The 12,051-nt window shown below is 32.0% G+C and overlaps 1 pseudogene; it reads right to left on the bottom strand.

The window, feature by feature from the left end:
- Positions 1–7,282: 7,282 nt before the first annotated feature.
- Positions 7,283–8,629, bottom strand: LOC126719446 (ammonium transporter 1 member 2-like; annotated as a pseudogene).
- Between the last annotated feature and the right edge of the window lie 3,422 nt (positions 8,630–12,051).

Raw genomic sequence — 12,051 nt, forward strand, 5'->3', positions numbered from 1 at the left:
TAGGGGTGTTGTTTAGAGAGATTTGAGTGCCTCTTGTACCTTTTTTGTATCTAGGGTTTTCTACCCAAAACCTCTCTAAGGTTGCTCTATTTTTGCTGTGTGTGTGAATCTCTTGTAAGATCTAGAGGTGGTTGCCTTCACATATGCTTAGGATTATCAAGAAGGAGATTCTATTGAGAGCTTGATGATCATTCAGTTGCTGCACTAAAGAGCTTAAAGAAACACAAGCGGATGTGCTTGTACTTGCTGGAGAATCCAAGAAAGAAAGAGTCCGTGGTCTCGGAGCTTGCACGTGGTCGGGTCAGTAAGTTTTCTACTAGTGGGTAACAATAGAATGTTAGTGGTCGAAGTTCTATTGTACAAACTTCGATTCTTTCTATAGTGGATTCAAGTTTACCTTGAAGATAACTAGGTTAAATCCTTCTCAGGTTTTTACTAGTGTGGTTTCCTGGGTCATCATATTATTGTGTTATTTATATTTCTACTGCTATACATGATATGATTTTTTGATTGTGATAACCTAGATTTGGAATTTGAACTAAGTAATAACTTGGCTAACTTACTAGGTTAATCTATCTGTGTTTTAAGGGGTCTAAAAACAAACATTTTTAATCAAATTCATTTCCGATAAAGAGCCACATTGGTCACACAAATAAAATTTATCTTGAATGGTTTTTTTCTTACGATGAATAATTGGGACCCCAATCAAAGGAAGGCATTGAGATCTATCTTGTGACATAGAGATCTCATCTAACTTGGCCTCCCTCCTAGGATTGTATCATGAAATTGAAAGCCAACTAGGGACCTTGTCCATATTGAGTGTTTTTTCTAATTCTTTGACAAATCCAAGGTACTGTAAATTGAAAATTGATTTGTGTTTATATAATTTAGATTTGTGGAATATTGAGCTGAGCTGAGTTTTGATTAGAAAAAAAAATAATAAATTTCAATTGTAAAGGTAGACCAAATTATGGAGGAAATCTGTTGGTAACCATAAATTACTTACAATGTGAGTGTGTTTGAGTAGAAATCAATTTTTAATTAACCTTGGTCCCTTGATTATGCTTTCAAGTTACTTGAAGTGAATATCTAACTTCGAAAACTAAGACATAGGGTTTGGAAATGTTTAACTTAATAGGACTTGTTTTGAAATGCATGAGTTCACATGAGATTATGAGAATGAGAAAATCATAATTGTCAAAGTTCCTAAATGACTAAGTTATGATACTAATTTGCCTAAGTTATCTCAAAGTAAACTAATGCACAGTAAATTAATTCTAAGAAAATCATCTCAAATTAAAGTAAATTGTAGGAAATGTAAAGGATTCAAACCTAAATGATTATTCTACCAATAAATTGATTTGAAGTAAATAGTAAATTATATAAAACTTCAATAAACAACTAAATATTGCATCAATCTACTTGAATACTTGAATAAATGATAACAAGAGTACAAGGAAATGAACCTACAAGCAATGCTTTAAAAAACAAACAGTTCAAAGAATCGAAATGGGAGGGTTCAAGATTTTCAAAATAGGGTTGAATTGTGATGATTTTATAATTATTTAAAATACAAATGAAGGTAATAAATTTGTAAAAAATAGCAAAAGTTAGTAAAAATATCTAAAGCAATTTAAACTACTTTCAAAATAATTTTTTTTTCATTTTTTTTATAAAATTAATAGACAATAATAAAGCATAAATAAGTATATATGTCTTTACTAATCTTTCAAATTAAAAGCTTTTTGATTTAAAATAAAACCATTTTCAACATGAATTGATAAATTTCACATTCACACATAAAAACATAATTCTTGAATGACTAATAAATTTAACAAATAATAATAGATTGCAAGATTTTCTATCTTTTAATCCAAGAAAATAGAGAGAGAAGAAGTAACAAAAATAAAAACTATTAATATCTAAAAGAAAAATAAATATATAATATAAAATCAAGAGAAGACATGCCAATAACAGCTACCTAATGGTTAGCGTGCTTGTCATTTAGTTTGCAAGAGTTGATACTTTCAGTTAAGTAATGTGTTTTAGCTTGGTCAGAGAGTGTAATTAAGTGTGTGTGTGTTTAATAGTTAGTTTGTTTCTATAAAAAAAAAAAAAAAAAGGTTTGCAAGAGTTGGGGGTCATAGGTTAAAACTTAAAAGTTAAAACCCTCACCTCTCTTCTTTGGAATTTTTCGTTAAAAAATGGCATCCCTTGAATTAGCTAAATCATGACCAGTTCAACAGTTCACTGGTTAGACCAAAAATTCAAACGCTTCAAGACTTTAATTTAAAGTTGGCCAATTTTCTTAATTAAAAATTTGATTTGGGCTTGGCCAGTTTCCAATTAACCCAATCAGATTGAACAGTCTAGTACGATTTTAAAAACTATGCTTACAAGCATAAAGGTTTTAAGGAAGTTTTTCAAAACTGAAAAACGGTTTCTATTTCATTCTAATTTCCCGCTCTCGACTCTCTCTTGTCCCTAATCCCCCAAACTTGAGATTTTTGGCCTCGAATCACTCATATCACATTTCTAGCATCTATTTTTAAGGTATTTTTAATTTCTCTTTCTCATATTTAATTCATGAGTTTCATTTTATAGAATTGAAGTTCAAAATTGGGAATATTGGAGTTTTTGAGCCTAAAACTTTTTTCTATCAAACCTTTTGCTTTGGTTGAGATTTGATGTAATTGAGTGGTTTTTGGCCCCTAAGGCATAATTCTCATGTATTTCTAGCAACTTTTTGAGGTGATCCCTCACTCTTTGAGTGTTGGAAATAGGACTGCATGCCATGTGTTCGGTGAAATGTCCAAAGAAATTTTCATCGTCATTTGAACTCCGATGAGTCTCAAATTTTGACATTGTGTTATGTATGAGTCTATGACATTACTTATGCATCATGACATCCTTTTTATCATAGAAATTGGTTTGTGCCAATTTTCTCATTTTTTCCATGTCATTGTCTTATATGCTTACTTGTGCTTATTTAAGCATTGTCTGTATGCACACATACTTTGCATTTCTTGTAAGTTTGTTTATACATATCATACATTCATTCCCCAAATGGTATTTGTTGTTATTCTTCTTGATCCCTTTGTCATTCATGACAAAAAATGGGAGAAATTTTTGGACTTCAGTGCACATGCATAGGAGGAGATATATTGATAGGGGGAGACTCACATAGATATTGACACTTTGTTGTTTTCTTTTAAGATTTTTTTTTTTTGTTTTTTTTGTTTGATGTTATGGTTTATCTTTTAGTACTTAGATACTATGTGCTTATACAAATCATTACATTATGCTTTAAGTTTTTTATTTTTTATTATAATATTGGACATGCTATTAACTTATTATATTTGTGCTTAATTGCTTATATGTTTGGATGATCATTGTAGTTAATGGTTTTCATTTGTTTGATCAAGTTGCATTCATATAGATCATATCATATTTATTTGATAGCATTGTATTCGATACTTTTAACTATCCTCAACTGTTAGGTCTAACGTCTAATTCATCTTATTCATCTTGTGAGAATGTTTCAAGAATCAGGTTTAATTTCAAGTTTGTAACACAGGTTTAGATTAGGTGTGAATGAGTTGTTTCCATCACATTTAAGTCTAGAGACTGTATTAGGGATGTTTCATCACGGAATAGCCAAAGTGGAAAATTGTTAAGCCCTTTTTTTTTCTTAGCTTAATTAATTTTTTACCAAATTTACTTATAATTATGTTTACTTTTCATGTATTATGGGATTATAATCTAATTAGGTACATGTACTTGAGCCCTAGTCAAAGTTGCAATGAAGAAGAAGTCGTGAACTAGTCGCACCAATGAGATACTTGCCTTGCCCGTGAACTGGATGTGGTAGATAAAGGAGAGACCTTTTTACTGAGCTAGTCACGACCTGCTCGCGAGCAATTCACGATTGCAACTTGCTCAAGGACGAAGTCCAGCAAGTCATTCTTATCACTTGACCAACTTATAAGTCCAAAAGAGACAACTCATTTCATTGGTATGTGTACATGAGAAAAACAAAGATAGCATTTGCATTGCTTATTGATTGAATCCCTCCCATTCTCTCCTCTTTATCTCTCATTATAGACATATCTTTGAGAGGAGATTGTTTCCATCATCTTCATCACCATACTTGAGTGTTAAGAGTTGGCTTGGAGTTGGAAATATTTTGGAGCAAACCACATTTCCAAGGGGACATGGTGGCTTATTGTTGGCTGCTCAATGCATGGACTCTAGAGACTAGGTGAAGAACAGACTTGGTGTAGTCGGTTGATACCTGGAGCTTGTAGGGCTCAAATTCTGGGATAGCTTTAGTCTAGAGGGCTTATTTGTCTATCTTGTACTGCAGTTATTCACTAGTGGAGTTTCAATAGAGGTGCCATAGAGAGGGTGTTTCGCCCAGGTGCTTGGGTTTTCGTCTTTGACAACATATTTGGGGCTTTCATGTGGTTTGCATTTTTAATCCTTATTTTATATTTTGACAATTTGCATGAGAATGCACCATGGACCATTTTTACTAAATAATACTTTAAAAAAATATATTTATCAAAATAGCAATGTTTGATAGCTATTTGGCAAAATATCCTTTGAAAAATGGAACTCGTCTTTCTAGAAGACAATCTTCACTTGGACATGATGTCTAGTACAAATGTGGAACTTGTCTCTAAAAGATACGAGATATCAAAAATTTTATTTTTTCAAAGAACTTTCAAACATTACTATTTTGGCAAATGTCTTTTTCAATGTATTATTTAGCAAAAATGCTCATACACCATATTATGGTGTGATCACCCCATTTACTTACACTCATTTTATTTCCCAATCAAAACTCATTCATATTATTCTAAATAATAAAAGTTTTCTAGTATCATCTCATTTGTTAATATATAAGAATTATTTTGGTATTATAGAAAGTATGCAAAATAATTCATAAAAAATTAAAAAAATAATATATATATATATATATATATATATATAAAAGGTCAAAAATTGACATGATGGTACAAAATGGAGTGGGAGAGACTTGTCACTCTCCTCTATCAATCCCTATTTTTAAAATTAGGTTCTATTTTTGTTCTCTTGTCAAGGTATTTGTAACCAATGCAAAATGAAGTGAATTGAATTTTCACTTGATAGACCTCCTCACTAATCTTATATTTGAAAAATAGGAAGACGAATTCCCCTCCTCTTCTCTTTTCTCATTCCATTTCAAATGTTTTTTTTTTTTTTAAGAAAAGTAATAGGTTAAATTATTGATTACATTTATTTGCAAAAATAACTATTGTGCCACACAAACCTTCTCAACTAAACTATAATATGAGAGAGAGAGAGAGAGAGAGAGAGAGAGAGAGAGAGAGAGAGAGAGAGAGAGAGAGAGAGAGAGAGAGAGAGAGAGAGAGAGAGAGAGAGAGAGAGAGAGAGGGTTTTGTACAAAGACCCATTAATAATTTGTTAGGTTTATATGTATGAATGAAATCTCATATTGAATAATGGTGAGAAGAATGAGTAATTAATATAACACAATTGAGCTCATACCAGTTGAACTTAGGCCTTTTGGGTTAAGTGTGTCTCTATATGTTATATTAACCCAGTGGCGACTCCAGAAATTTTGTTTAGGGGGGTCATTAAAAAATTTTAATAAAAAAGAACTTGAATATATTGAATTATCAACAAAATAAAATTAATACATGAAGTTTAATAATTTTCTTCTACAAGTTTTCAAATTTTAAATTGTTATATGATAGTTCATTATGAGTATCTATGCCCAATGTGGGTAGCTATGACTATGAGGCTATGACTATTTTATTTTGTTAAGTCTATCTAACATTTTTATTTTTATGCAGTTGTTATTATCTATTTGTTATTGTTTTTATTAAATATTTTAAACTAAATGACTAAACTAAACTCATTAGCTTTGTATTAATTATTGAGACACACAACCACACTCATTCATATATAAACTTATACATTTTGCGTCTACTTAACTAGCCAAATGCTTGGATAATCACTAACTTTATAATTTTTTTCTTAAATTTTACTAATTTTATATAAAAAAAGTTATTATAACATGATAACAATACACACACATGTAACAAATTATCTCTATTTCCTAATTATTAAATTATATAAATTTATATTGTACACACAAATGTCCACACACATCATAATTCACACAAATAGCATTATAACAAAGAGTAATATACACTATCAATATTAGACATACTCACACACATGATATAAATTTATAAAAAAGAGTAATACTTACAATTCACAAACACTTACTCTTTACTCTTAGAGTTAGAAATACTTATAATAAGGGTGTGCAAAATTTAAGTCAGGGTGTGCAAAAATATTTTTAAAAATAAATTAAAGTATTAAACTAACAAAAATAAAGAAATATTTTATATATATAATTTTTTTTGGAAGTCAGGGGGTTCAAATAGAATAGCGCCGCCCCTGTATTAACCACTCAAGGAGTCTCCCCAAGATGTTTATCTCCCTAACATAATTTCTTTTGAGTGCTTTCACAGTTACCCCATGTAACAATTTATATCACAAACTTTTTAGTTACTAAATTTGACCCTCATAAGATTTAGAATAAAATGAAATCATTGAAATTTTATATAAGATTTAGAATAAAATGAAATCATTGAAATTTTATATCAATGCACATTAATAATTTCTTTTCAATCCAAATTTTTGGACGTCAAATTATAACAATTGAAAATTTTGTAAAACTAAATTGTGCAAATTGAAAATTGTCCACAAAATGCAATATCCATTAATTTGAATAGAACATTAACGATTTTATATTAATTCAAATTTTAAGAGGTAAAAACATAACAGTTGGAAGTTTATGAATTAAATTAGAATTTTTGCATCAAACAAATAAAAATTAAAAGAAAACTAAAGGAGACAAACTCAACTTATTAACTTAAATTTAAAACTCTACACTTCTTTTTTTTTTTTTTTTTTTTGTGAATGGAAAACTTTTATTAATGCATTACACCAATGCTGAATGTTTAGCCTCGTTACAAATTATATTATCAAGATTCAAAAGGTTTAGGACCATAAAAAACATCAAAAGAACATACTACGGAGACTTGTTCTTACAATAACCAATAGCATGCTCTCCCACTTCTTAAATTTCATACATATGGTACCCATATATATATATATATATATATATATATATATATATATATATATTCTAGTTTACTTTTTTTTCCCTCTAATTATTTTGTTACAAACAAAGAAAGCCTGATCACACATCCGTTGATGGAAAACTAAGATTAGCTGGTGGGTTCTCAATGTTAGGCTCAATCTTCCCCGTCATATATGCATGCTTAATAGATTGATCATCTTCATCATGGTAAGCATAAGCAAAACCACCAAGCCTTGTCATATCCATGCCTGCCAACTCGTCATCCCTTGACACTCTTAACAACTTCATTTTATTAAGCAAAAAAAAAGTGGTCCCATTGTGGCCATGACCCACCCTGACACCACCAATATTTGTACAATTGGTGCTGCCAATAGCTACCCTCCACCTCCCATAAACAACCTGTATGGTCTACCGGATTGACCTGGATACACCTCATTCACATACGACGTTGTTGCAAACAATCTTATGAATAAAACCCCCACGCTCCACCACACACCCACCATGTAATTGTGCTGCCTCTAGTGGGTCATCATATTTTAACTTCTCTGCAAGCTTGTTGCACCCAATCAAAACCCAAGAAGCCACAAAGCCACATATGATTGCTGCCCAAGGTTCTAGTACACTGAACACCCTGAGGTGATTACAGCAAATCCCGCTAGCAAACCATTACAAATGTCTAGCACATTATTCCAATGTCCCATCAATAAGCATTTGCTAAACAAGGTTGTAAGGGCACCTGTGCAACCGACTAATGTTGTGTTGACAGCTGTCCTCCCAATGACATTCCATTGTAGTAAGACCACTATCACTGTAGGATCTCGCTATCGTGAGAAATGAACTAGGTTGAACTCATACCAACCAAACCATAACAAGAATGAACCGAGCATGACTAGAGACGCGCTATGACCACGTAAAGCCATGGACCTGCCTGCTTGGTCGAATTGGCCAACTCATGGGCCTTCAATAAATGCACCCCACAAGCCTATTATGCCACCAACCATGTGAACCACTCTTGAACCGGCAAAGTCAATGACACCTGAATTGAATAAAAGATCATCGGTCTGAGTTGGGCTGGCCCAATTGTCACTAGGCTGAAACCAATGTGAAACTATAGGGTAAACAAAACTGGTTAAAAATGAAGAGTAGATAAGATAACCTCAAATTGGGTTCTCTCAATAATGGACCCACTAGTAATTCCAGCGTTCTCTGTAGTCTCTAGTGGGCTTAGGATAATCTGTTAGACCAAAGAAGTGGCAACCAATAAAAGGGATAGAGAAGACTTAAAATACAAGGTGAAAAGATGGTTTTTCTTATATTCTCATATTCATTTTCTATTATAAAAGAAAGGAATCTACAGTCTAATCCATGGTTTTAAAAATGGACTGAATAGACCGGTTTGACCAGTTGAACAGGGAATTGGCCACCAATCCAGTCAAATACCCCCATAACTGGTCAATACCGGTAAAAATTGGTCAAAAATCGAGTTAAACCAAGAACTAAAGGTAAATCCGATTTTACCCCTAGTTCGGTTTTTAAAACCATGGTCTAAACTCTACACCAAGATAAATTAGGTCATCGAAAAAAGAAAAATCTTTTTCTTCAATAATCTTTAATTTTATTTGATGTTTTATTCACTTTTATTTTTCTTACTTTTTAAAACTTTTACAAATTAAAGAGCCATTATTTTTCTACCACTACAACACATTATTATTCCTCAATGCAAGTCTCTGTCTAGTTGTTCCCTTGATGCTTGACACCAGAGCTCGCTTTCAATCGTTTTAGGCACTTGTGGGTTTGAAAAGTATATATGATAAAGAGATGGGTTTTCAGTAAGCTCTCTCAGATTATAACTTCTTGGTGAGTGTCCTTTTATTTTTTTGGTCCTTAACTGTGTTGGGGGTTTCTTAGATCCGGTGACTCTTTCTTTATTTGGGTTGAAATTTAGTTTAACGGACAATACACCTCACCCTCAACTCCTTATTTTTAGAGGGGATGAGGTGAAATTTTCCAAAGACCACTGGAAGTCATTTTCTACTTGCTTTTGAAATGTTATTTATTAATCTGGTTGCATATCAGTTTATTAATTCTAATCTGGCTCTGCTGCAGTTGATTGCTACTGCTACTCTTTTTCTAGCTTCAAAGTCTGGGGAGCCCTACGCCCTTAATTTGAACAATGTACTGAGAGCTTCTTGTGAAATTTTTCATAAGCAGGTTGTTGATTTCTTGTCCTATCTGTTTCCCACTGTAAGTTCTTCATATAGCTTCACCCCCCACCCCCTCCAAAAAAAAAATAATAATAATAATAATAAGAATATGAAAAAAGAAATTCGGCAAGTTAAGTTTGAATGTAAAAGGGACTGAGATGTCTATGATATCCCATAAGAATTTTTACAAAATTTGTCAACATGTAAAAACCATATTATGGATGTATGACTTTACTTAATATAAATTAAATAGTCATTTCCTATTTTACTTTTAATTTCAAATTTTTGTTCTGTTTACTGACTTGATGTTGTGGTATTTCTTTAGTTTTGTTGGTAGTAGTACACACTGCTTGTTAGTTTTGGGGCAGAGATTTAAACACCAATTGTAGTTGGGAAAATGGATTGCTTCTGAATTTGTAAACTTTTGCAAAATAAACATGTTTTTGATAATGGTAGATAGTTGATGAGGAATTTGAGTTCTGGTAACCGTATGTTGCTCAATGTCAACAACTTACTTAAAAGATTTGAGTGAAATTTTCTAAAAGTTTCTTTTCAAGTGCTGGACTTAAATGGGAAGGCTGTAAATTTGGGTCATTTTAAAGCATATCAACGAAAGTATCAAACCTATCTCATTAAAATGTGAAAGAAGACAAAATTTTGTTAATATTCTATTATGCTTTGTTTGTTTTAATGAAAAATCTTGTGTAAAGATAGTTTTTCATATTTTCTAATGTTTAGTTGTATCAGAAAAAATAAATAAAAAAAGAAAACAATCTTTGGTTAACATAAAAAGTATGACTCATTTAAAATTTTGATATTTTCAATTATATTGGACAGTGTGTGTTTGCACACATTGCGAACAATAAATACTGTTCTTAAAAATATAGTGATTGAGTTATTTATTTATTTAAAAATAGTAATAAAAATGACAAATTATAACCTGAATAATGAAACAAGTCCTCACAAAAACCAAGATTGATACCTCATTAGATTGTCGTAGAGAATTATTGGTCAATCATAAACCAAGATTGGTGCCTCATTAGATTATCGTCATGCACAAGTGCACAAGCAGCACAACATAACTAACTAATTAAATTAAGCCATATCATCATCAAAGTTTATCTTTAGAATCTTTCTCTATCATTTTCCATTCTGCCATTTCCCTATTTTTTAAACCCACCTTAAAATCATATCCCACTTTCACAGCTTTGCTCCACCTTCACCTTCCATCTTCCACCACAGCTAACCACCATGGAACCAAATTCAAACAATCGTGAATCGGAAGCGTCGGACAATGGAAGCAACATGTGACTTTCATGTTGCTACTAGAGATTCTTCAAGGTAAGCAAGAAGTAACGTGGCCATATAGGACATTTGAGAACCCAATGTCAGATGGACCTAGCAGATGTGTAAGAATTAACATTCATGACCAAATGTTTGGACTCAGTCTCAGTTTCCAAATTCGGGTCGAATATGCACTTTGAAATCTGAGCTTTCCACCGCAACCCAAGCAGAAGAACAGAGGGTCCAATGTGAACCAAGCACCCACCAAAGCCCAGTTAGGCCAACCCAAACCCATGGGAACGATGCAAGAAAGAAGAAACTCAGCAAGCAACACTAGGAACCAAGAGGATACCAATTCGAACACCCAAGCAATCCCAATACAATAAGGGAACACAGTGTCCTAGTGACCCTTTCAAACCATGTCTTTTTTTTGTGCCCAAATGCTCGACCTCATTGAAGCTCAATTGGTGCTAAGTGCTAACCCACTTTTTTATCCCAAATCCAAGAGTCTATTAAGCCCAAGGAAACTTATGAACATGATCCAAATTTTAGCACAAGACCTGGTTCTTGCAAATGGGCCTACCATTCCCAAACCAGTAAGGGTGGACCTCACCTCAGTTTTGTACAGTCTTACTGTCTTTGAACCAGTTTCTCAACCCGATACATAACCCAACTTACCAAAGGTAACTGTAAAAACTAAAGAACTGTCCCTCTAAATAGAACTCAAAAAAAACTTCTATTGATTGCAAAAATGATTAGAGAGAACTGAGAATAGACTATTATTATTATTATTATTATTGATAAGAAGAAATGAGAATAGATACAACCACTAATCTATTTATATAGAACCCTTATATGAGGGAGAAAGGAAAAATTAACTAAAGTATCAAAGGATTCAAAACTAATTCCCAAATTAAGCAGGAAAAACTGTCATTAACATCTACCAATAAGAGATCTACACCTGACATTAGTTAGCCAAGAACTAATAAACTCAAGGATAAGGAGTCTAAGTGCTACGATACCGTTTCCATAAAACAGTTACTTTCTCCATCCCAATTTGTTTGTCCTATTTCAAAAATTCAACTTTTTAAGATAACATTATTTTATTGTCTTGTTTGCTCTATAATAATGTATAAGTTTCCAAAACTATCTTTAAATAAATTTATCAAAAATAGTTTTGGAAATAAAATAAGTTTATAATATGAACATTAGTAAATTAATAGTTTTTAATTTTAGAAACAAGATAATATTTTGTGACATCCCAAAATAAAATAGAAGACAAACAAATTAGGACGGAGAGAATATTAAATTGACTGCAAAACAGTGTTGTATTTATGAAACTCATAAGTTCTTTGTTTATGCTAAACGACATCGTGTCAT

The sequence above is a fragment of the Quercus robur genome, chromosome 3, assembly GCF_932294415.1.
Source record: "Quercus robur chromosome 3, dhQueRobu3.1, whole genome shotgun sequence".
Taxonomy (NCBI): domain Eukaryota; kingdom Viridiplantae; phylum Streptophyta; class Magnoliopsida; order Fagales; family Fagaceae; genus Quercus; species Quercus robur.